Genomic DNA, 26,159 nt, shown 5'->3' with positions numbered 1-26,159 from the left:
TGGATTTCAATGTGCAGAAAGCAGAGCTGTGATAAGCTTATATTGTTCAGCAGATGTACTGCAAGAAGGTGCCTAACAGGCTGATGATAACAGTGCTCTTTGGACGCAGTGAGCTCCAGTGAAGGATTGGCACCATTAATGTGTCGCTCATTTAGTCTCGTGACTCATGTTGTGCTGGAAATGATAAAACTCACTGAATTTGCTCCGTGGTTTGGTTTCAAAAGAGGCGAATACAAGGTACGAAAGTGCATCTCGCTCGAGTGGGTGACAAAATGGCAGAATGACCCGTGCTGTTGGGAAACATAAAATTATAGAAAGTCACAGCACAGAAAGTGGCCATTCGGCCGGGCGTGCTGCTTTCAAAGAGCAGTAGCGATTGGTTGATCCATCAGGAGTGACATTTGTGCCAATGCAAACAGTAGGCAGCAAAACTCGTACTGCTCCCACCCTTAATTTGCCTCATATCAACATTTCTATTGTCAGTGCCTTGCAAACAGCCCTTCTCCCTTCCCTGATATTCACGAGAGTGATGTTTTTCAGATCTGAGGCAAAACTTAAACTCTCACCCCTCTGATTATGGTGGAGTTTTTAAACGTTTTTAATTAATGAGTGTACAACACTCGTTTCAATGAATACAATAAATCTACATTCCCTGACCGGGAATCGAACCCAGGCCGCGGCGGTGAGAGCGCCGAATCCTAACCACTAGACCATCAAGGATGATGTACCGGCACTTTTCGATTCGGCTTATCTACGATGCTTTTGCCTATTGTTTTTCAGTTCAGATCTCTTTCAGCACAAAACTGCTTGTTTAGGTTCAAGATAAACGACTTCGTCAGCCAATGAAAACAACAGTTGCTGTGAGCTGGAACATGAAACCGACAGTGAGATGAAATAGTCCCACAAGCTGCACATGCGTAACTTTCAATTTCCAAAACCCTCCACCCTGTTCGCTGAGCAGTGATTGGCTGCCGTGTTCCCTGCATGAGAACAATGACTCTCCTTCAGAAAGTACTTCAATAAAAGCAAAATACTGGAAATCTGAAATAAAAACATTAAACGCAGGTATAACTCAGCAGGTCTGACAGCGTCTGTGGAAAGCAAAACCTGCTGAGTTTCTCAAGCATTTTCTGTTTTTATTTCAACAAGTGCTTAATTGGCCTGAAAGTGGTTTCAGACATCCGCTGGTCAGGAATGCGCTGTATAAAGGCAAGTCTGTCTTTCCTTCACTATCTTTAAATCCCAATCCTGTGGTTACTGACCCCCGTCAGTGAAAACAGTTTCTCCCTATTTTTACCATTAAGCCGCCCGTACCCACTGCCCCCACCCACCTCATTTTGAACAGCTCAATGAAATCTCCACTTAAACGTCTTTGCTCTAAAGAGAACAATCCCGGTCTCTATAATCTCTCCACAAAATTGAATTTCCTCATCCCTGGACATGTGATAAAATGCTCCTGGGGAACGCCTTGTGACGTCTCATTAGGAAAAAGCAGCTTTATAAATATAAGTTGTTGTTGTAGTCCATACATAGAAAGAGACAAACTACTCTTTCCTCTTTCATCCTGATATTTTTCACTGTAAAATTGAAATTTGAGGTTGCACAACTAATGTGAATACAATTTGTGCTCGTAAAAATGTGTTCACCTCCTCAGGGAACCGAACCGCATTGACCCACACAGAGAAACTCAGAAATGGACATCGAGAGTGACAGAGGCCTAAGGGGAGACAAATACCAGAGTGAAATCACGTCACCAAATTGGCTCCGTTTTGTTTTCCATTTCCGACTGGAGATTTGCAGAAGGCTGACAAATGAACGGAAATAAGAGAACACGGATGTGTTTGGATCGCTTTTCCTCGATTCAAACGATAATTAGCTCTGTCTGTGCGTGGTTAAAATCCAAATTAATGAGAAACGTAGTCAGCAGGATTCGAACCTGCGCGGGGAAACCCCAATGGATTTCTAATCCATCGCCTTAACCACTCGGCCACGACTACAGAAGGTGCTCTTTTGTCACTATTATTTGTATGAAATCATGCAATGGTTACAGCGGAGAAAGCGATCTTTCTGCCCGTCCTATCACTCCCATTACCTGACCTTTTCCCTGGAATCCTGCAATTTATCCTGTCTCTCCTCGTTCTTCTGACCAAACTGGGAAAGAAAGAGTGAGAATGATCCAACCCGGCCACTTACCACCCCATCAGTCTACTCTCCATCATCAGCAAAGTAATGGAAGGGGTCATCAACAGTGCTATCAAGCAGCACTGATTTAGCAATAACCTGCTCACTGATGCCCAGCTTGGGTTCCACAAGGACCACTCAGCTCCTGATCTCATTACAGCCTTGGTTCAAATATAAACAAAAGAGCTGAACTCCCGAGATGAGGCGAAATCAGCATTTGACCGAGTGTGGCATCAAGGTGCCCGAGCACAACTGGAGTCAATGGGAATCTCCGCTTGTTGGAGTCATACCGAACACAAAGGAAGATGGTTGTGGTTGCTGGAGGTCAGTCATCTTATCTCCAGGACATCACTGCAGGAGTTCCTTAGTGGAGTGTCTTCGGCCCAACCATCTTCAGCAATAAACTTCCATCCATCATAACATTAGAAGTGGCGAAGTTAGCTGATGATTATACTATGTTCAGCACCATACCCGACTCCTCAGATACTGAAGCAGTCCATGTCCAAATGCAGCAAGAGCTTGGTTATATCCAAGCTTGGGCTGACAAGTGACAAGTAACATTCGCACCGCACAAGTGTCAGGCCATGACCATCTCCAACACAAGAGAATCCAACCATCACCTCTTGATGTTCAATGGCATTACTATCACTGAATCCCTCACTATCAACATTCTGGGTGTTCCCATTGACCAGGAACTGAACTGGAATAGCCATATAAACACTGTGGCTACAAGAGCAGGTCAGAGGTTAGGAATCGTGCAACGTGTAACTCACTTCCTGACTCCGTAAAGCCTGTCTACCATCTACAAGGCACAAGTTAGGAGTGTAATAGAATACTCCTCACTTGCTTGGATGAGTGCAGCCCCCGCAATACTGAAGAAGCTGGACACTGTCCAGGGCCAAAGCAGTCTACTTGACTGGCACCACCTCCACATCCAGGTTTAGCTGCAAATTACATTGCCTTGAACGTCTGACCAAAGTAAAGCACTGCAAACATCAGACCCTGGAGCAAGGCTGACATATTTGCGCAGGTGAGGAACCAGCTGAAGCTTTCAGTATTGATTTCCTTAACACCGATTTCCAAATGGGAATTGTTCAATGGCTTGAAAGCGAAAAAAACAGGGCTAAGGAGAAAGAGAAGGAAATTGTCATTAATTATAAAGCTCTTTGTACAAAACTGACATAGACACCATGCGTGGAAGGTCCTCTTACTGCGCTGTGCCATTTGATGATGACATTGTTGATCAGTCTGTCTCCAGCATTCCTAATGAGAACAGCCGAATTCCATTTCTTCAAAACAAAGACCCAAAGTGCTGCTGCATGACGTCACCATTTATCATTCCAGACAGCTCCATTGGGATCTTTACAGCGCAGGGTTTATAGAGGCGAGTGGGGTCATATTCACTTCATGGATGATGGAGCCGCGGTTTGATACCTGGCAAGAGCATTTTCCAAGCTTGTTTATTTGAGTGAGTGAAAGTTCGATAATTTACGTTTGTTGTAAATATGAACACGACAGTTGGAATCCTGCTGACTAAATTTTTCACCATTTGTGATTTTAACCACAATTAATTATCAGTTAATTAGATGGAAACCCATTCAAATACGTCTGTATTTTCTGATTTCCATTCATTTGTCAGCATTCAGGAAATTTGCTTTCGGCAATGGGACAAACACTGAGTCAAGTTGGTGACATCTTTGCTTTCTGGGTGTGTGTCTCTCCTTAGGCCTTTGTCACTCTCGTTGTATATCTCTGTGTCTGTTCCTCTGTGATTGTCAATGAGGTTCAGTTTCCTGAGGGGGTGAAAACTTTTTTAACGTCGCAAACTTAATTCACATTAGTTCATGTTAAAATGTCGATGAGAAATGTATCAGCGTGAAAGGTAAAACAGGAGACTGGCCCTTTCTATATTTATCCTACAACAATAACAACTTGTATATATAAAGCGCCTTTAACCTGTTGAAATGTCACAAGGCGTTCCCCGTGAGCATTTTATCACGAAGTGTGACACCGAGCCTCATATTCGGTCAGATGACTAAAAGCTCGGTCAAAGGGGGAGGCTTTAAGAATTGTCTTAACAGAGGAAAGTATCGATTTCATGTTCCAGCTCACAGCAATGGTTCTTCTCATTGGTGAAGAAGTCACTTGTTTTCAACCGAACACAAGTCCAGTGACTTGGGATTGGCGCTTCCGTTGGACTGACAGCGAATAGGGTGGAGGGTTTTGGAAATTGAAAGTTGCACATGAGCAGCTTGTGGGACTATTTCACTTCACTGTCCATTTCATGTTCCAGCTCACGGCAACCGTTGTTTTCATTGGCTGACGAAGTTGTTTATCTTGAACCTAAACAGACAGTTTTGTGGTGAAAGAGATCTGAAATGAAAAACAATGGGCAAAAGCAGCATAGATAAGGCAAATCGAAAAAACTCTCATGCAACTTTCTTGGTGGTCTACTGTTATGTACTCTCACCGCTGCAGCCCGGGTTCGATACCTGGTCTGGAAATGTCTATTTATTGATTTTTTTTTAAACGATTGTTGATCACTCATTGATTAGAAACGTTTAAAGGCTTCACCATAATCAGAGGAGTGAGGGTTTAAATTTCGCCTCAGATCTGGAAAACATCACACTCGTGAGTGGCAGTGAAGGAAGAGGAGAGGAGAAGGGCTGTTTACAAAGCAAAGTACCTTCTTGCAGTACATCTGCTGAACAATATAAGCTTATCACAGCTCTGCTTTATTCACATTGAAATCCAGTGTGAAAATCAATTTCAAAGCTGAACAACGGGGAGGAGAGTGACGGTCGATAATCGGCACTGGGCACATTCCTGTAATCAGTATCTGGGAGAACCAGGAAGATGAGATCCAGGTGTCTCTTTACCCTAGAGTTTTACCCATTCCCACGAACTGACTGTGTCTGCATCGAGCAGCTCATTGACCTGGGGGCTGGACGGGCAGAGGGAGCTGGAGGCGAGGCAGAGACAGAAGCAGGAAGAAATGCGACAATAAAGTGCTTTGAATTTAATGTGTCAGTTGTTTTCAGTGGTGAATGTCTGGCTTGTAATTTTCACAGGAGCCGCAGTGATTAGTTGGTGTTTTTTTTTAAGCAGCAAGATTTAAAAGTAAAAAGATAAAAGCAAATTACTGCAAATGATGGAAATCTGAAACAAACACTGAAAATGCTGGAAAAGCTCAGCAGCTGGAGGGAGAAAGAGTCAAAGCTTCCAGACCGTACAACTCTTAATCAGATTTTCAAAAAGTTACAGCGCCCAACGTGGGGGTTGAACCCACAACCCTGAGATTAAAAGTCTCATGCTCTACCGACTGAGCTAGCCAGGAATGTAAAAAACTGTCTCGTATCCCAACATACATGGATAAACCTATTGCTTTCCACCTGATACCTCAACTTGGTCGGAAGTTTAAAATGTGGGACGTAATCAGCCTACAAAAGCCCCAAGGTTGCAATGCATTCCCCTCAATCATCAATAACATCATTCACTTCTTCCACTTCTTAGCTGCACCTCCTTCCAAATACTGTGATCCATTTTCCTCAGGATTTTCTCCTGCATTTAATATTTGCCTGATTTTTGTCCTCATTTTGAAATCAGATTCGCTTCAATATCCAACAGAAATTGAATTGCAAACCTGACAGACAAACAATGGAAAACAAGTCACTCGGTAACAAAAATCCCATGGTGCTCATTTTCAGATTCACAACAGTCAGCTTTTCAATAAAATTAAGGAATTTTACAGTGAAAAGAATTAGAAAGTTGGTGTGACTTTTATTTGTGACTCACTCACTCGGGTATTCTGTAAATGCTGTTCGGAGGTTTAGAGATCGGGATATAATCTACCTGTGTTTTCCTGAGCCTGCGCTCAGTGTATTGGGAGGTTTGGCCCGGGTTGGAGTATCTCGCGTCCCAGGGATGGGCAGTAACCGCTGATTGAAGCTGCAGTCGCTGCTTTTTGCTGGCAGCGGGTGATTGGAGAGTGTGGGGCCGGAATATTGCTGCTTTTCTGCTTTTTCCTGTCTCACTCACCATGGAGCTGAGGAAGACTTAGTAATTGATGGGTTCTTTTGATTCCAACAATTTCATGGATTTCTAGTGGGTTACAGAGTGGGTCCAAATCTTTTCTCACTGTATTTGACAGAAAACGTAATTTTAAAAAGAAGCTGTTTTTGTGGGAGCTGACTGGACAGCAAAAGACCTGCCACCGTTTTGGGGATGATATCTTGCAGCCCAAGTATCCAATCACAATCCAGAACTGTGTGGCAATGATTGGTGATGAGGGGGGAAAACAGTAAAAACCTTCACCCCTTGGGTGGTTTTGAATCACTAACCTTTCAGTTAACAGGCAAACATGCTGACCAATTGCGTCACAGACACTTACACAAACCTGACCGAAAAGGTATCCGAACCAGGGTGTCAGTGAGTCTAATCTTCAGATTGCCACTACCCAGATGGCTATCGCATGCTATCAGTTTTATACTTCCAAAAAAAGGGTGAGACATTCATTATGGATTCATGGAAACAGTCTGATCCCACCCACTGCAAACACATCCAAGTCACCGGGAATCAGCTCTCCTACAACCGGTGCCATTTCCCTTCGAGCCTTTCATTGTCTTGTCTGTTACCAAGTATTCTGATTGTCCCGAAGCCGATATTAGGTTTGAATTCCTGATGTGCAGTAACGAGAATCCTTTCAATATCTCAGATCAGTTAATTTCACTGATAACATCAGAATCTATGTTCCAGCGTCTTAAAGAAGGGAAAGGTGCCTTGACTTTCTCCAGTTCACCCTTCATTCTCATTGCATTCCATTCCTAAAAAGGGATTTTCATTTCGTTCTTGAGCTCCCTGACCTCATCTGGCAACATCTTTGGATTGAGAGGCTTAATTAACATTTCAGATGCAGTGCAGTTCTAATTAAAGGCAACAGACCTGAAATGAAAACGATGTCTCTCTCTCCATGGACGCTACCAGATCTGCTGAAAATTCCAACATTTTCTGTTTTTATTTCAGATAGCCAGCATCTGCAATGCTTTTCTTTTCTTTTCCTGATTAGTGAAACATATAAGACCCTGAGACCTTGACAGGGCGGGTTTGGAGAGGATGTTACCTCTTGTGCGAGAATCTAGAACTCGGGATCACTGTTTAAAAATAAGGGTTCACCCATTTACAACGGAGATTAGGCGATTTCTTTTCTCTCAGTGGGTCGTGAAACTTATGAACTCTCTTCCTGAAAAGGCTGTGGAAGCAGAGTCGTTAAATATTTTTAAGGCTGAGGTGGATATATTCTTGGCAAGCAAGGGTGAGACAGGTTATTGGAGATAGTTGGGGTACAGATTTCAGGTGACTATCAGATCAGCCATGATCTTATTAAATGGCGGAGCAGGATTGAGGGGCCGAATGGCTACTCCTGCTCCTTTTTCCTTATGTAGTGCTAAGAATGTGGAACCCATTACCAGTAGATTTCGAGATCATATCTGAGCTGAAAATGTGTCAGTAAATTCACACTGTAAACAGATTGTTTACCATCTGGAATTGGAAAGGGCTCACTATCATCCCATTTACTGACACAGGAACACAGTCTTGCTGGTGCGAGACCATTCAGATACTTCACGTGTGCAAAGGGCTTTATTCAGTTTTCCCACAAGTTAACACTCCAACTTTATAAGTTCAAAGGATTTGATCCACAATCAGAGAAATGATAATAGCATGACACGGTTTAAATGTTCCACGTATAGGGGGAAAAGTCACGAGCTCACCCCATCTGCTGAGACTGCACTGAGTTCAGATCTAACTGAAGGATTATTATGTCCAGGCGAAAAGTGTGGTGGAGCCCTGATCAATTTGGCCGCTGAATCAATTGATTCAACAATTTTATGTCTTGCCCCAATGTCACACATCTTATTCTGATTACAGGACATAGGTTTCTGTTCTTTTATATGGTATTTCAATGGCGGAGCGGTGACCCAGGTTACACTGCAAGAAAGAATGTGCCCTATCCTCACTCCAGCAGCTCCCTGCGCATGCGCATCTGGTGCGTGTGGTGGGGCATGCGCATTTCGTCTGTTTCATGAGCATGCGCAGTGCTGGTCTGTGACTAATGCTGCTCAGAGCGGGTGAATGTCGAGCGGAGAAAGCTAACAGAGTTAGTGGGTGTGTGAGGAGGAATGGAGCCAGCGGAGTGGGCAGGGAGGTTTCATAAGACACAGTGCAGGCCGCAGACCCCAAATAACAAGGTACCGGTCTTGTGTTTGCAGAGAACGGGCCGAAAAATTCTGGATTTCTCCCTTCGCCAGGCCCTGGGTAACGGCCGCCATCTTTATAGGGGGCAATGTGCAGCAGGGCGCATGCGCGGTCATACTGGTCCAGGTAGCAGGAGGAGAGAATGTTGTGAATTTCTATCCTGGACTGACAGGGATGGATTTTGGAAACTCCTTTTACAGGGGCTTAGAAGGGGAGGATTTACACACAGCAAACTCAAACCAAGAGAAACGTTTGGCCTTTCTGAATTTCTGTTCGGGATTGACTGATGGATTTTGTGAACTCTATTTACAGGGTGTTAGAAGAGGAGGGCAAACTCGAGGGAGATGAGAAAACAAAACCAAACATCACGTCAAAATCTGAAAGTCACTTGATTCACCAGGACCTGAATATCACCAGCCTTTGAATGTAAGCTTTTAGTTCCAGGTCATTACCAGTCACTGGGTAAAATAAACTCTTCCTGGCATCCCCCTTGTGGATCTTGCCCAAAATCTTAAAACTCTGTCCCTTAATTCTTTCATAATCAGCTAATGGGAACAGCTTTAATTTAACTACCTTTCATAATCCTGTACCCCTCTATCAAATCTTCCCTCAATCTCCTTTACTCCAAGGAGAACAACCCCAGTTTCTCGAACCTCATCTTACAGTTGAAACCCCTCATCTCTTGAACCATTCTGGTTAATCTCCTCTGTACCCTTACATCCTTCACAACGTGTGGTGATCACTGGTTTGCACAGACCCAGATGTTCTATGTTTGTGTCTGTGACATCATCACACATTGACAATTACACGGTGACATCATCACACATCGACAATTACACGGTGACATCACCCAGCTCCCCGGGTATTTCCTCAACTGGGAGATTTTTCTCTGACTCCAGTGTTTCTGATATCTTTCCAGCTGCAGGCTCCAGCAGGAGAGTTTAAAGTTGAAAACTGAAACTGTTTCAGAGTTGACTATTTTTCACCATCCACCTACAATTTAGAGCTTTTAGGTCTATGCTCTGTATCTGTGAGAGGCTCCATGGCTCTGGGGCTGGTGTGGCTCCTTTACTGTGGATCTGAATCCATGTTCATCCATTGATCTGTTTCACCTCTGCCCTCCCTGATCACTTCTCTGCCATTTTTTAACTTCCCCTGTCTCTAATAATGGATGTATTTGACTTATGTTTAGTATTTTACTGTTACTTCTGTCGATTGTGTCTAAATGAAGTTTCCACCATTGCCCACCCCCTGACCATGTGCTGCTGGCTTCCCAGCTTTATCTTCCCACAGTATCTTTCATAGTCAGGAATTGCTTTTCCTGACCTATAGTCCATTTCTATTCCACTTCTGAGCTTATATTGACCATCATATTCGGCACCATTTTTACTCCCTGAGAGGAGGCGATGGTGTAATGGTATTGTCACTGGACGAGTAATCCAGAGACCCAGGGCAATATCCTGGGGACCCAGATTCAAATCCCGTCATGGCAGATGGTGGAATTCCAATTCCATGAAAAAAATCTAGAATTAAAAGTCTAATGATGACCAATGATGATTGTCGTAAAAACCCACCTGGTTCACTAATGCCCTTTAGGGAAGGAAATCTGCCATCCTTAGTCTTGGCCTACACGTGACTCCAGACCACAGCAGTGGTTGACTTTTAACTGCCCTCTGAATGCTGGCCTGAGTGATGCCCACGTGAATTTAGAAAAATCATTCTGCAAACCTTGAAAAGTTAACTCTGTCTCTCTCCACAGATACCAGCATCTATTGTGATCCCCAGTTGCCTGTGGAGAAGATGATGTTTGACCTTCTTGAACCGCTGCAGTCCGTGTGGTGAAGGTGCTCCCACAATGCTGTTAGGTAAGGAGTTACAGGTTATTCACCCAGTGATGATGAAGGAACAGTGATATATGTCCAAATCAACAACAACAATTTGTATTTATATGGCACTTTCAGTGTAAGACAATGTTCCAAGCATTTCACAGAAAGGTTAAAAGCAAGGTTTGACACTGAGCCAAACAAGGAGATATTGGGGCAGGTGACCAAACGTTTGGTCAAAGAGGTAGGTTTTAAGGAGTGTCTTAAAGGAGAAAAATGAGGTAGAGAGGAAGAGAGGTTTGGGGAGAAAATTCCAGGGCTTGGGGCCATGGAAACTGACAGAATGCTCAGCAGGTCAGAACGAAAGGAGCACAAACATCTCAGAGGGTTGTGAGGCTGGATTACAGTGATAGGGAGGGGCGAGACCAACATGGAATTTCAAAAAGTGGATGAGAATTTTAAAATGTAGGTGCTTCTTATCCTAGATCCTTTGTAGGTCAGTGAGCACATGGGTGATAGGTGAATAAGACTTGGTGCGAGTAATTCTCCGCCCCACTCCCACTCTGACCTCTCTGTCCTTGGCCTCCTGCACTGTTTCAATGAAGCTCAATGGGGGCTCGAGGAACAGCAGCTCATCTTTCAATTCGGTACCTTACAACCTTCCAGACTCAACATCGAGTTCAGCAGTTTCTGCAGCAACAGTGAGTTGTCAGGATCTGGAACATTCTACCTGAAAAGGTGCTGGAACCTGATTCAATCAGGAATTTTAAAAGGGAGTTGACAGGGATTTGGGATTGAGTAACTTACAGGGTTACAAACCGAAAGTGGGTGTGTAGGACTAAACACGACAGCTCTTTCAAAGAGACAGCACAAGCACAAAGGGTTGAATGGCCTCCTGTGCTGTAAGTTTCTATGATTCTAGGAGTTGGCCATTTAGCCCCTCGAGTCTGTCCCACCATGCAATCAGATCACGGCTGATCTGTGACCCTTTGTCTCATGTCCCTTGATTTATACCTTGTGTTAGGTAGGATCTATCAATGCCAGATTGAAATTGAACATTGATCAAGCATGAACTGCTAATTCAGGAAGAGAATTCCAAACTTCTCCCAACTTTACCTGGAGAAGATTTTCCTAATCTCACCCCTGAAAGGTCTGGCTCTAATTTTTAGACTATGTTCCTCAGTCCTGGATTCCCCAACCAATGGAAATAGTTCCCCTCTATCTACCACACCATTTCCAATTAATATCATGAAAACTTCGAGAATATCCTCCTCAATCTTCTAAATTCCAGGGAATACAAACCTCACAGTGAGATGATGAATATTGGCAGAACGAATAGGGTACTCAATGGTACAGTCCTAAAGAGTGTGTAGGGACTTGGGGAACCAGGGGTTAATGTGCATACACATTTGAAGGTGAAAGGACATATTGAGAGAGCAGTTCGCAAAATATATGAGATCGTGGGTTTCATAAGCAGATTTAATGTGTATAAACGCAGGGAAAAAATGCTGACCCGTTATAAAGCTCTGGTTAGGTCACAACAGGAGTATTGCATCCAGTTCTGGTCTCCACACTTTAGGAAAGGCGTGAGGGTCCTTGAGAGGATGCGGAGGAGATTTACCAGAATGGTTCCAGGAAAAAGGGAATTTGGTTACAAAGTGAGATTGGAGAAGCTGAAGTTGTTCTTCTTGGAGTTACAGAGTTGAGGGGAGATTGGATAGAGGTGAACAAGATTGTGACAGGTTTAGATAAGGTGGACAAAGAAAATGTTGTTTCCAATTGGTGATGGTACAAGGATTAGGGAGACACAGATTGAAGGTTATGGGCAACAGATACAGGGCAAATGCAGGGAGGAACATTTTACACAACAAGTGGTAATAACCCCAAACTCTCTGCCTATGAGCAGGCTGGAAGCAGACATGATCAATGCTTTAAAATTAAATTGGACCAGCATTTAAGAGAAATACATATGCAGGGAGTTGAAGACACAGCGGGGCAATGAGACAGACTAGACTGCTCTACAGAGAGCTGGCATGGACTCAATGGGCTGAATGGCCTCTTTCTATGCTGCAATGACTCTGACACGTTTGTTTGACCTCTCCTCATAATTTAACCCTTGGAATCCAAGTGTTATTCAGGTACATCTGCAATGCTCTCCCACTAAGGCCAATATAGTTAATCCTTCCTAAGTTGCTGGCCAGAACTGAACACTGTATTCCTGTTCTGATGAAAGGTCATGTTGACCTGAAACATTAACTTTGTTTCTCTCACAGATGCTGCCAGACCTGCTGAGCACTTCCAGCATTTTTTATTTTTTTTACAGTGGTTTAGGTGCAGTCTAACCAGGGTTTTGAAAATCTCAGTGCTTTTCCCACAAACGGAACAGACAAATCTTTTTCCTTCCACAGTCAAAGTCATTTAGATCCTGATGACTCAAGTGACTCTGTCCGACCTTGATGTGATGTTTGGTTTGAGTTTCTCCATCTGCAAATCCTTCCCATTGGAAATCCTGTAAAAAGATTATAAAAAAATTCCCTGTCAGTCAGGGGTAGAAATTGAGAAGAGACAATTATTTCTCTTGGTTTGAGTTTGCTGTGTGTAAATCCTCCCCTTCTAACCCTCTGGAAAAGGAGTTTCCAGACACTTGGTGTAAACTGGGCTCTGAGAGTTTCTAATCCGGGTGTTTGTGAACCCTCCCAGTCCACCCTCCGGCTCCATTCCTCTCCTGCACTCGGCCCTTTCTCACCCGCTGGACTGTCACCCGACCGCCTTCATCCTAGTTCCGCACTGGTAGTGCGCATGCTTCAATGTAAGACCGGCCACGCCCCTCATTCACTCCGATTGGTCAGAGAACCAGCCGCTCACGCTCTATCCTCAGGCCAGCCCCCTCTTCCTATTGGTCCGTAGCTGCTGTCAGTCATTGAGAGCTGGAGCATGCGCAGAGCGTGAAGTCAGACGTGGGGAGAGCTTGAGCGAGCGGATTTGAAATGCGGGATTTACAAAGACGAGTGTGGAATGAGAGCTGGAAAAAATACCTGTGAGCAAAGATAGGGCTGGCGGGTAAGTTGGGAGGCTTGATGAGTTCAAGGTCTCTGCCCTAAACCCTCAATAAGGAACCATCGGTTCAACGACAGCTTCGGCTGTTTGTCCGGAAGTAGGTCCGAGTTAATGGCTGCCATCTTTATAGGGGGCAAGAAGCAGCAGAGCGCGTGTGCTGTCGCCATCTTTGTTGGGGCAATGTCCAACAGGAAGCATGCGAGGCCGCCATCTTTACAGAGGCTGCAGACCCGGATGAATGACCCGCAGGAGGGACAATAAATCAGAGATAGAGTTTGGTGTGAAATCAATGGGTTGTTGTAAAACAGGAGATCAGGGTAACAGTCAGAAACAACAACAACTTCTATTAACATCATAAATCATCCCAGTGAGCTTCACAGGGAAATTATAAAACAAAGTGTGACACCCAGACACAGGAGGAGATATGAGGGCAGGTGACCAAAAATAGTTAAATAGTCACTTGGTTGTACGGAATTTGCTTATTACCGAAAAAAGAGACAAGCTGTCAAAGCTTTTTGACTTGCACTCACCAGGACACATGCAAGAATCCCAAATTTCAAAGGGAACAACAATTTCTACTGCACGAGAAAAGGGTGCAGATTGGTTGTTCCCATGGAGAACACAGCCAGGAGCTGTCATCCCCTGCGCTTTTGTTTAATTCTACAAAAGACCTCATGCCTGGACTTGTTCCTTCTGCCTGCAGAGGACAGGTCCCTGTGGATGAACATACGGAGCTTCTAGCAAGTGTTAGTGAGACACATTACAAGCCTGACTGATACTTTTTGAAATTTGGTATTCTTCCCTCTATCCTGATGAGTACAAGATAAAATGTTTTGACAGAATGTCTTTTTTTATTAATACTCAATTGTCTTAAAGGGGGAAAGTGTGGTAGACAGAGGGAGAGAATTTCAGAGCTTGGGGTCGAGGGAACTGAAGGCACGGACGCTAATGGTGGAGCAATTAAAATAGGGAATACTAGAATTAGAGCAGTGCAGATATCATAGAGGGTTGTGGGTCTGCAGGAGCCACAGAGAGGAGGCCATTGGGGGATTTGAAAATAAGAATGAGAATTTTCAAATCAAGTTGCTGCTTGAACGGGAACCAAGGAAGGTCTGGGAATGGGCCTAGCTGTGGGTGAAGACACAGACAGCAAAAATATGGATGTCTTCAAGGTTACAGAGGGTAGAATGTAGGCGACCAGCCAGGAGTGTGTAAGAATGGTCGAGTCTGGAGGTAAAAATGGCAGTCATGAGGGTTTCAGCAGCAGATGAGACACTCCTGAGACAGGGGTGAGGTCAGGTGATATTATGGAGGTGGAAACAGGCGATCTTAGTGATGGCACAGACATGAGGTCAGCAGCTCATTTCAAGATCAAATGTGACACCGAGGTTGTGAACAGACTGGTTTAATCTCAGACTGTTCCCAGGGAGAGGGATGGAGTTGGTATCTGGGAAATGGAGATTGGAGCAGGGACCAAAGACTGTGTCTTCAGTCTTCTCAGTGTTTAATTGGAGTTAATTAATCATCAGGAAGGGAAACAGGAACCAGAATGGGCCATGAGACGGATCCCAGGTTTAACTCAGTTAGAGAGGGAGAGAAAGTAGGAAACCTTGGGATGTTTGGAGAAACCACCTACTCAATCGCTCATTAAATCTCCACACAGTAAGTTTTGGACACAAGGTTAACATCTGCTATTCTCCCTCGGTCAGAGGGTTTCAGATTAATGTTTTGTCACGAGTAATCTCTGAAGTGAATGATCAGACATATTGTCACCTCCAGTTGTAGAAATTTGTTAAAAAGATACAGAAGGAATTGTCCAAAACTCTGTTTGGATGTCAGCACAGGGAGGAGGGAGAGTGTGTGGGATGGGGATTTGCAGCTTTCAGGGAACAAGAGAGGAAAAAATGTTCCATAGAAACTAGAATTGTCTGTTCTGAATTTCTATCCTGTTCTTACAGTGATGACTCTTGTAAACTCCTTTTACAGAGAATTAGAAGGGGAGGATTTTCGGGCAGGAAACTCAAACCAAACATCACATTAAGATCTGACAGAGTCACTTGATTCATCAGGACCTGAATATCATCACCTTTGAATGTGGAGGGAGGAACGTTTGTTTGTTCTGTCTGTGGGAAAAGATTTCAAACATCAGTGTGACTGGAAAAGCACCGAGACACACACACACCCGAGTGAGAGTGTTCCAGTGAACTGACTGTGGAAAGAGCTTTAACCAGTTACACAGCCTGAAATAACATCACACCATTCACAGCGGGGAGAAACAGTACACGTGTTCTTTGTGTGGACGAGGCTTCAACTGATCATCAAACTTGGAGAGACACAGGGACACCTGCACCATGGAGAAACCGTGGAAATGTGAGGACTGTGGGAAAGGATTCAATTGTCCTTCCAAACTGGAAATCCATCGACGCAGTCACACTGGGGAAAGGCCGTTCACCTGCTCCGAGTGTGGGAAGGGGTTTACTCAGTTATCCAGCCTGCTGACACACCAGCGAGTTCACACTGGAGAGAGACCATTCACCTGCTCCGAGTGTGGGAAAGGATTCAAGCGGTTATCCCACCTGCTGACACACCAGCAAGTTCACACAGGAGCGGGACCATTCACCTGCTCTGAGTGTGGGAAGGGATTCACTCAATCATCCAGCCTGCTGATGCACCAGCGAATTCACACTGGAGAGAGACCATTCTCCTGCTCTGAGTGTGGGAAGGGATTCACTCAGTCATCAAACCTGCTGATACACCAGCGAGTTCATACTGGGGAAAGACCATTCACCTGCTCCGAGTGTGGGAAGGGATACACTCAGTTATCCACCCTGCTGACACACCAGCAAGTTCACACTGGAGAGAGACCATTCACCTGCATGGTATGTGGGAAAGGATTCACTGGCTCCTCTGACCTGCTAAAGCACCAGCGAATTCACACTGAGGAGAGGCCATTCAGTTGTACTTCCTGTAGAAAGAGATTCAGGACTTCATTCAACCTCAAAGTGCACCAGCGAATTCACACTGGGGATAGGCCTTTCACCTGCTCCAAGTGTGGGAAGGGATTCACTCAGTCACCCTGCTGACACACCAGCGAGTTCACAATGAAGAGACACCATTCTCCTGCTCCGAGTGTGGGAAGAAATTCGCTAAGTCATCTAACCTACTGACACACCAACGTGTTCACACTGGAGAGAGACAGTTCACCTGCTCTGAGTGTGGGAAGGGATTCACTCAGTTATCCAGCCTGCTGAAACACCAGCGAATTCACACTGGGAGAGACCGTTCACTTGTACTTCCTGTGGAAAAGGGATTCAGCCTTCATTCCACCTCAGTGTACAGCAGTGAATTCACATTGGAGAGAGACCATCCACCTGCTCCGAGTGTGGGAAGGGATTCACTCAGTCATCCACCCTGCTGACACACCAGCGAGTTCACAATGAAGAGACACCATTCTCCTGCTCCGAGTGTGGGAAGAAATTCGCTAAGTCATCTAACCTACTGACACACCAGCGAGTTCACACTGGGGAGAGGCTGTTCACATTCTCCGAATGTAGAAGGGATTCACTTGGTCATCCCAGCTGCTCAGACACCAGCGATTTCACAAGTGTCTGCAGGGGTTGGATTCTGCTGTTATTGCTGCTGTTAATCACATCCAGAACTGAACCATGTTCATTCTGATAGCTGTGGTTTGTTTCTATTGATGTTAATAATCCTTGTAACTGGGCTGAAGTTTAATATCTTGATGTCTGTTAAATAAATCAGTTTTGTTTCAATCTCTAAGAATGTCGAGTCCTTGATTTCTCCAGGATAAGAGGAGACTAATTGATGTCCTGTTCCCAACTGCTCCATTTTTGGATCTTTTCTCCTCTCTCACTCTAGATTCTTTCAGTTTTGGTTTTGGTAACCTTTGGTTACTCTCATGGATAAGTCCCAACTCCCCACACCTCCCAGAGAGCCTTGGGATCCAGGGAAGTATCGGTATTAAAAACAGAAAATGCTGGAAATAACCGATACTTTTCCAAATGCCAATTGATTTTGTCCCGGATCATTGTCTCCAATCTTTCCCCACCACTGATGAGAAGCGGCTTGTCCTGGAATTGCTGTGTTTTTGAACAGGGGTGTAACATTTACAGTCTGTCAGTCCTTTGACACCACTACTATATAAGGAGGATTGGAAGATTGTGACCAGAGCCTCCACAAGTTCCATCTGAAGGATGCTGTCTCTGCCAGTGCAGCAGTCCCTCAATGTCACCCTGGAGTGTCAGCCTAGATAATGTGCTCAGGTTTATTAATATTTCCTCTTATTATTGATGTGGATCATTAAGAAACAATGGACTCTTATGATGTCATCCAGTCCCAGTGCGATGATGTCATCCAGTCCCAGTGCGATGATGTCATGAACACTATTAAATACCAACTGAGCCTTAGTGGTGAAAACAGTTTTGTTCGAGATGGCAGCAAGTCCATTACTAACAGATCAGGAAATGGAGTGAATGGGAAAGAAAGTGAGGCAGCTCATGGACATCGGGAATAGTGTTGTGGATTATGAAGACGAGAAACATGTCCATTTTATGTCCCATCTCCCGACACTCTGCCCCATCTCCCAATATGGAATTCATTGCCACAGAAGGCGGTGGAGGCCAGCTCATTGAGTGTATTTAAGATCGAGTTAGATAGGTTCTTGATTGGTAAGGGGATCAAATGTTGCGGGAGAATGGGGTTGAGAAACTTATCAGATCAGCCATGATTGAACGACGGGGCAGACTCGATGGGCTGAATGGCCTAATTTCTGCTCCTATGTCTTATGGTCTTATGACACCCTGTGACCATCTCCCGCCATGCTGTCCCCATCTCCTGACATTCTGCCCCATCTCCCGACACTCTGCCCCATCTCCCGACACTCTGCCCCCATCTCCTGACACTCTGCCCCCATCTCCCGACACTCTGCCCCCATCTCCTGACACTCTGCCCCCATCTCCCGACCACTCTGCCCCCATCTCCCGACACTCTGCCCCCACTTCTCCCGCCACGCTGCCCCCATCTCCTGACACTCTGCCCCATCTCCCGTCACTCTGCCCCCATTTCCTGACATTCTGCCCCATCTCCCGACACTCTGCCCCCCATTTTCCGACACTCTGCCCCCATCTCCCAACACGCTCTCTCACTCTGCCTCCATCTCCTGACACTCTGCCCCCATCTCCCGACACTCTGTCCTCCATCTCCCGACACTCTGTCCCATCTCCGACACGCCTCCCCATCTCCTGACACTCTGCCTCCATCCCCTGACAACTCTGCCTCCATCCCCCGACACTCTGCCCCCATCTCCTGACACTCTGCGCCCATCTCCCGACAACTCTGCCCCCATCTCCCAACACTCTGTCCCCATCTCCTGAGCAATCTGTCTCTACCTCTGCTGAACCCACACAGGATGCACCATGTTGAAACCAGAGGAAAGGACTGGATGAGAAATTGTAATTCACCAAAGGTGTGCACATGGGCGTTTGACAAAATATTAAGTTTCCTGTTTTTAACAAGGACACAGAAAATGTATTGATTGGGACCACTTCCAGCTCTTGTCCATTCTGACATCCCGTGGGCCAGCTCACCTTCTCAATGGGTTCATGCTGAACGTCAATCCAGGCTGGGAGCCATTTGGTGGATGTGCAATGGGTGGATGAGTGGGTGGAGGAATGCTCAGTTCACAGGGAGGGGGATGGGGGAGAGGGGTTGGTGCTGGTGGTGGGAAGTGTTCATTCTGAAGGAGTCCCACCTGAAACAGTGACTATTAACTTATCACTTTCTAATGGTGATTGACCTGCTGTGTATTTCCCCAGGTTTGTTCTGTTCAGTATTTCAGTATTTATATACTTATTAGCTTTGCTAAAACATATTATTCTGACACTGAAATACAGAGAATTTTAATTATGTTAATGTCAATCTCCATCGAGTACACAGGAGGACTCAACTGGTCCAAACTTTTTATGTTATCAATAAACAAAAATCCTACAAGATGTTTATTTGGGGAATTGTTTTTCTCTGAGACCCGGGACGGTCAAACTATGCCCCAAAGTTCAGATTTGGGCCATGAGCCTGGGCTATGGGGCCCACATACATGGAGCACCATTACCGGATGTCCTTCATCCCCGATTTTAATCACTCGACCATTGGTGGCAGGGCCTTCAGCTGCCTGGACCCTAAGCTCTGGAATTTCCACCCTAAACCTCTCCACCTTTCCAATTCACTTTCCCCCTTTCAGACACTCCTTATAACTGACCTCTTTGACCAAGCAGTTGGTCATCTGACCTAATATGTCCTTATGCCCCTGTGAAACTTCTTGGGACAATGAGTAGCTCAATATAAATATAAGTTGTTGCATTTGTTGTTGTATTTCAGTCAGACCTGATCACTTATTGGATCTGTATCAATGTAACTCAGATAGACACAGCTTGTGTCTTAATTCAGTGAGATCTGATCACTTACTGAGTGAGTGAGTCTGTATCAATGTAACTCAGATAGACACAGCTTGTGTCTTAATTCAGTGAGATCTGATCACTTACTGAGTGAGTGAGTCTGTATTAATGTAACTCAGATAGACACAGCTTGTTGGAACAGACCTAGGGAGAAGGAAGCTCTAAATTAATCACTGCACCTTCTGTTCTCCACAGTTGGGAAAAAGATGATTCTTTCCAAACATCTATATGACGAATCAAGTAATTAAAGATAATTTGTTGTTTTGAACTGAATTATTTGGTAGAATTTGAGTGAAGGAATGGGATTGACCCACAGCCTGAGTCACCACTTTAAAGACAGGAAGAGAGAGAATCTGGAGAGGGGAAAAGAATTAGTAGGTGACTGGGCACTGAATCTGGAACAATGAGCAGAGAGGGGGAGGAGTGTGTGGGACAGGGATTTATAGATTTGGGGGAATGAAAGGAGAAAGAATGTTCCAAAGAAACTAGAATTGTCTGTTCTGAGTTTCTATCCTGTATTGACAGCGATGGCTTTTGTAAACTGTGTTTACAGGGGATTAGGGGGAGAGCATTTTCAGATGGGAAACTCAAACCAAAAATCTTGACAAGATCTTATAGAATCACTGAATTCATAAATGACCAGCCTTTGATTATGGAAGGAGAAATGTTTGTCTGTTCTGCCTGTGGGGAAGATTCACATCATAATTTGACTGGAAACTCACCAGGCCACATACACCTGAGTCGGAACATATGTCGGGGTCAAACCTGACATCACTTGTGCAAAAAGTCCGGTTTAGTCTCAGACAGTTGCCAGTGGGAGGAATCAAGTTGGTATCTAGGGAATGAAAACAATGGCTTCGGTCTTCCCAATATTGAATTGGAGGAAATTTCTGCACATCCACCATTGAATAACAGACAAACAGTCTGATAATTTAATAAAAGTGGAGAAGTGGAGAGAGGTGGTGGTGAGGTAGAGCTGGGCACTGACAGTGTACACGTGATAACTGACACTGTGTTTTCAGATGATGTCGTTGTGGGGAGAATGTTGATGAGGAGGCCAAGGCTGGATCCTGCGGGGACATCAGAGGTAACTGTGGAAGTGGGAAGGGAATACATGACAAGTAATTCTCTAGCTATGATTCGATAGAGAAGAATGGAACCAGTTGAGAGCAGCCCCACCCAGCTGGATGACAGTGGAGAGGTGTTGGAGCAGAATGGTGTGGTCAACCCTGTCAAAGGCTGCAGACAGATTGAGAAGGGATAGTTTCCCTTTGTCACTGTCACATAGGATATCATTGGCGCTTTGATCAGAGCTGTTTCAGTCCAGTGGCAAGGGCAGAAACCTGATTGGAGGGATTCAAACAGGGAGTTCTGGGAAACAATGGCATGGATTTGGGAGGTGTGAATATGTTTGAGGAGTTTGGAGAGGAAAGGAAGGTAGGAGATGGGACAGCAGTTTGCAAGGACAAGGCCAAAGGTTTGTTTATTGAAGAGGGCTTGATGATGTCAGATTTGAAGGAGAGAGGGACAATAACTGAAGAGAGAGAACCATTAACAATCTCAGTGAAAATGGGCAAGTTGGGTGACCAGCAGTTTAGTGGGAATAGGGTCAATGGAGCAGGAGGTGGGTCTCATGGACAAGATGAGCACTGAGAGGGCATGAGAGGAGATGGGAGCGAAACTAAAGAAAGATGTGGGTTCAGGGCTCGGACAAGAGGGATCTTTAGAGACAGTTTGTCTGGGTGGGCTCATGGAAGGGAGGGAAGCAGCAGAGGCAGCTGATCAGATTGTCTCAATCTTAGTGACAAAGAAGCTCCATGAGCTCCTCACACTTGTTGTTGGAGGTGAGGATGGAGGAGACAGGGGACGGGGAGAGTCCTTCAAAAATAAATAACTTGTATGTTTAACACAGAGCTGATTTATTTGACTTTATTCAGAATATTAACAGCTATAACTGGGTTGGAGTTTATTAACATTAGTAGAAACAGATCCCAATCAACATGGTTCAGTCCAGGATGCAATTAACAGCAAAATCCATTCACTGTTGTCACTTGTGAATTTGCTGGTGTCTCAGCAGGTGGGATAACTGAGTAAATCCCTTCTCACACTCGGAGTAGGTGAATGGTCTCTCTCCAGTGTGAACTCGCTGGTGTGTCAACAGGTTGGGTAACTGAGTGAATCCCTTCCCACACGCGGGGCAGATGAACAATCTCTCTCCGCTGTGAACCCGCTGGTGTACTGGGAGTTGAGATGATTCCCTGAACCCAGTCCCACAGTGAGAGCACCTGAACGGTCTCTCGTCAGTGTGAACACGTCGATGGGACACCAGTTCCCCGGAGCTTTTATAGCAATTCCCACACACTGAGCATTTGAATGGTCTCTCCCCAGTGTGAGTTCGCTGGTGTGTCAGCAGGTCAGATGTCTGAGTGAATCCTTTCCCACACGTGGAGCAGGTGAATGGTCTCTCCACAGTGTGAAGTCAATCATGTGACAGCAAGTTGAATGACTGAGTGAATCCTTTCCCACACACGGAGCAGGTAAATGGTTTCTCCCCAGTGTGAACCCGCTGGTGTGTCAGCAGATGGGATGAACAAGTGAACCTTTTCCCACACATGGAGCAGGTGAATGGTCTGTCTCAGGTGTGACTGTGCCGATGAGTTTCCAGTTCAGACAGGGAATTGAATCCCTTACCGTGGTCCCCACATTTCCACATCTCCCTGTTATCTCTGCATTTATGTTTTGACAGAGCGAATGATCGGCTGAAGCCTCGTCCACACACAGAACACGTGTACGGTTTCTCCCCACTGTGAACGGTGCTTTTTCCTTCCATGTTCAAAATCCGATGATATTCAGGTTACGATAAATTGGGCGACTCCCATCAGATCCTGATGTGATGTTTGGTTTGAGTTTCCCGGCTGCAAATCCTCCCCTTCTAACACCCTGTGAAATTGATTTAAAACAGAAAAAGGGGAGTGAGAGAGAACCCACAAAAACACAAAGGCAGGTTGTGGAATTGAGCTGAATGAATCTGGGAATTTGTGGGGCTGGCACGAGGAAAAAGTGACCATGAAAACTGCTGGATTGTCATAAAAACCCAACTGGTTCACTAATGTCCTTCAGGGAAGGGAACCTGCCACCCAGTCTGGGCCTACACAAGACTCTGGTGTCAATAATAAAGCAAGTGTTGGGGCAGCAGGAGACCACATGGCCCTTCGAGCCTGCTCCATCATTCAATATGATTGTGGCTTCTCTTGGACTTCAACTCCACTTTCCTGCCCACTCCCCATATCCCTCGACTCTCTGAGAGACCAAAAATCTCCCCATCTCAGCCTGAAATATCCTCAATGTTGGAGCATCCACAACCTGCTGGGCTGGAGAATTCTATGTGAGGAGAAAAGGAGAGAGAGAGAAAGTCAGAGAGAGGAGTGGGAGAGGCAGAGGGTGAGGTGAGGGATTTTCATAAACCTACAAATAGCCCAGAACTTTGACAGAGTCTCCCAAACCTTCAACCTCTACCCCCTAGAAGGCCCAGAGGAGCAGGTGTATGTGAACCTCCAAGTTACACACCGTCCTGTCTTGTCTGACATCCAGTACTGGATGAACAGAAATTTCCTCCATTTCAATATTGGGAAGACTGAAGCCATTGTCTTCAGTCCCCGCTACAAACTCCACTCCCTCGGCACTGACTCCATCCCTCTCCCTGACAACTGTCTGAGACTGAACCAGATGGTTCACCACCATGGTGAAATATTTCACCCCAAGATGAGCTTCCAACCACATATCCACATCACCGTATTTCCACCTCGGTAACATCGCCCGACTCCACCCCTTATTTTCAATTTCCTGTATGGCTGCTCCCTGTTGCTGGAATCTCCTCCAGCATCACAGCCCTCGGAGATATCTGCACTCCTCTAATTTGGCCTACTGAGTGTTCCTGATTTCTATTGTTCCATATTCGTGCTCATTCTGTCAGTTTCCAAGGCTCCAAGCTCTGGAATTCACTCCCTAAACCTCTCCCATTCTCTACCTCATTTTCCTCCTTTAAGATACTCCGTAAAACCCACTTCTTTGGCCAAACGCTTGGTCACCTGCCCTAATATCTCCTCATGTGTCAAACCTTGCTTTGTAACGTTTCTGTGAAATGCCTTGGAACATTGTCTTACATTAAAAGTGTGATATAAAACAGATTGTTGTTATTGATTTGGACAAATATCACTGTTCCTTCATCATCGCTGGGTGAATAACCTGTAACTCCTTACCTAACAGCAATATGGGAGCACCTTCACCACACGGACTGCAGCGGTTCAAGAAGGTCAAACATCATCTTCTCCACAGGTAACTAGGGGTCACAATAGGCGCTGGTATCTGTGGAGAGGGAAACAGTAAATATTTCAGGGTGTACAGAATGAATTACAGGGAGTAAAAGGTTGCAGAATTTGATGGTCAATATAAGCTCAGAAGTGGAATAGAATTGGACTATAGTGCAGGAAAAGCAATTCTTGACTCTGAAAGATACTGTGGGGAGATAAAGCTGGGAAGACAGCAGCACATGGTCGGGTGATGGGCAGCAGTGGAAACTTCATTGAGACACGGTCAGCAGAAGTAACAATAAAATACTAAACATAACTCAAATAGATCCATTATTAGAGACAGAGGAAGGTGGACAATGGCAGAGAGGTGATCAGGGATGGCAGATGTGAAACAGAGCAATGGATAGACATGGATTCAGATCCTCAGTAAAGGAGCCAAACCAGCCCCAGAGATATGGAACGTCTCACAGAAAACAGAGCACAGCACTAAAAGCTCTAAATTGTACATGGATGGTGAAAAATACTCACCTCTGATAGAACTTCACCATTTTCAAATTTAAACTCTCTTGCTGGAGCCTGCAGCTGGAAAGATATCAGAAGCACTGGAGTCAGTGAAAAATCTCCCAGTTGAGGAAATATCCGGGGAGCAGGATGATGTCACCGTGTAATTGTCGATGTGTGATGATGTCACAGTGTAATTGTCGATGTGTGATGATGTCACACACATGGAACATCTGGATCTGTGCAAACCAGTGATCACCACACATTGTGAAGGATGTGAAGGGCCTTGAGAGTGGGCAGAATAGATTTATCAGAATTGTTCGAAGGATGAGGGATTTTAATTGTAAGATTAAATTCGAGAAACTGGAGTTCTTCTCCTTGGAGTAAAGGAGCTTGAGGGGAGATTTGATAGAGGTGTACAGGATTATGAAAGGTAGTTAAATAAAAGCTGTTCCCATTAGTTGATTATGAAAGGATTAAGCGACAGAGATTTAAGATTTGAGGTCAGATCCACAACGTGAGGAAGAGATTTTTTTACCCAGTAACTGAAAATGACCTGGAACTCAATGCTTACATTTGAAGGCTGGTGTTATTCAGGTCCTGGTGAAACAAGTGACTTTCAGATTTTGATGCCTTGTTTGGTTTCACGTCTCCCTCCTCATCTAACATCCTGTAAATGGAATTCAAAAAATCCATCACAGCCAATCCAGGATTGAAATTCAGAGAGGAAGAACTTTTGGTTTGAGTTTGCTGTGTGTAAATCCTCCCCTTCTGACCCCCTGTAAAAGGAGTTTCCAAAATCCATCCCTGTCAGTCCACGGTAGAAATTCACAACATTCTCTCCTCCTGCTACATGGACCAGCATGAAGGCGCATGCGCCCTGCTGCACATTGCCCCCTATAAAGATGGCGGCCGTTACCCCGGGCCTGGCGAAGGGAGAAATCCAGATTTGCCCGTTCTCCGCAAACACAAGACCGGTACCTTGTTATTTGGGGTCTACACTGTGTCTTTGTGAAGCCTCTCTTCCCATTCCGCTGGCACCAATGCTCCTCACACATCCACTAACTCTGTTACTTTGCTCCACTCGACATTCTCTCACTCCCTCTGAATAGTTCCAGTCACAGACCAGCACTGCGCATGCTCATGAAAGAGACCGCAATGCGCATGCCCCATCATACCCAGAAGTGCGCATGCGCAGTTCGCTATTATTATGAGGATAGGGCACATTCTGGCCCGCAGTGAATGCTGCGTGACCACTCCGCCATTGAAAGATCATGTTTTAGCATAGAAACCTGTATCTTGTGATCAGAATACGATGGGTGCCATCGGGGAAAGACATAAACTTGTTGAATCAATTGTTGCAATGGCCAAATTGCTCCAAGGTCCACCGCTATTCTCTCCTGGATGCAGAACAAAACCCAACAGTTAGATCTCAACTCAGTGGAGTCTCAGCAGATGGGGTGAGCTAGTGACTTTTCCCCCTTTACATGGAACACTTAAACCCTGTCTTGCAAGCATCTCTGCTCTGATTGTGGATCAAATCTTTTGAACTTTTAAAGTTGGAG

General features: G+C 45.1%; 2 long non-coding RNA genes and 3 other non-coding genes across 8 annotated transcripts; 1 reads left to right on the top strand and 4 right to left on the bottom strand.

Moving 5' to 3' along the window:
- Positions 1-648: 648 nt before the first annotated feature.
- trnae-cuc lies at positions 649-720 on the bottom strand. The gene has a single exon. It is a non-coding gene; the product is annotated as a tRNA-Glu (tRNA).
- Positions 721-1,915: 1,195 nt separating this feature from the next.
- On the bottom strand, positions 1,916-1,997 carry trnas-aga. Its single transcript has one exon. It is a non-coding gene; the product is annotated as a tRNA-Ser (tRNA).
- A 3,448-nt stretch (positions 1,998-5,445) lies between these two features.
- On the bottom strand, positions 5,446-5,518 carry trnak-uuu. The gene has a single exon. It is a non-coding gene; the product is annotated as a tRNA-Lys (tRNA).
- A 2,767-nt stretch (positions 5,519-8,285) lies between these two features.
- On the top strand, positions 8,286-15,857 carry LOC121292956. Of its 4 annotated transcripts, none has more exons than XR_005946387.1 (4): positions 8,286-8,426; positions 8,746-8,859; positions 10,193-10,298; positions 15,580-15,857. It is a non-coding gene; the product is annotated as an uncharacterized LOC121292956 (long non-coding RNA). The 4 variants fall into 4 exon arrangements; XR_005946385.1 differs by lacking the exon at positions 15,580-15,857 and adding an exon at positions 15,300-15,562; XR_005946386.1 differs by lacking the exon at positions 15,580-15,857 and adding an exon at positions 12,530-13,183.
- Positions 15,858-24,054: 8,197 nt separating this feature from the next.
- On the bottom strand, positions 24,055-25,704 carry LOC121293361. The gene is made up of 3 exons (XR_005946498.1): positions 25,576-25,704; positions 25,169-25,264; positions 24,055-24,148 (listed from the first exon to the last, which is right to left on the bottom strand). It is a non-coding gene; the product is annotated as an uncharacterized LOC121293361 (long non-coding RNA).
- Positions 25,705-26,159: the final 455 nt, after the last annotated feature.

The sequence above is a fragment of the Carcharodon carcharias genome, chromosome 21, assembly GCF_017639515.1.
Source record: "Carcharodon carcharias isolate sCarCar2 chromosome 21, sCarCar2.pri, whole genome shotgun sequence".
In the NCBI taxonomy this organism is placed as follows: Eukaryota; Metazoa; Chordata; class Chondrichthyes; order Lamniformes; family Lamnidae; genus Carcharodon; species Carcharodon carcharias.
This window is presented reverse-complemented; position numbering and strand designations above follow the sequence as displayed.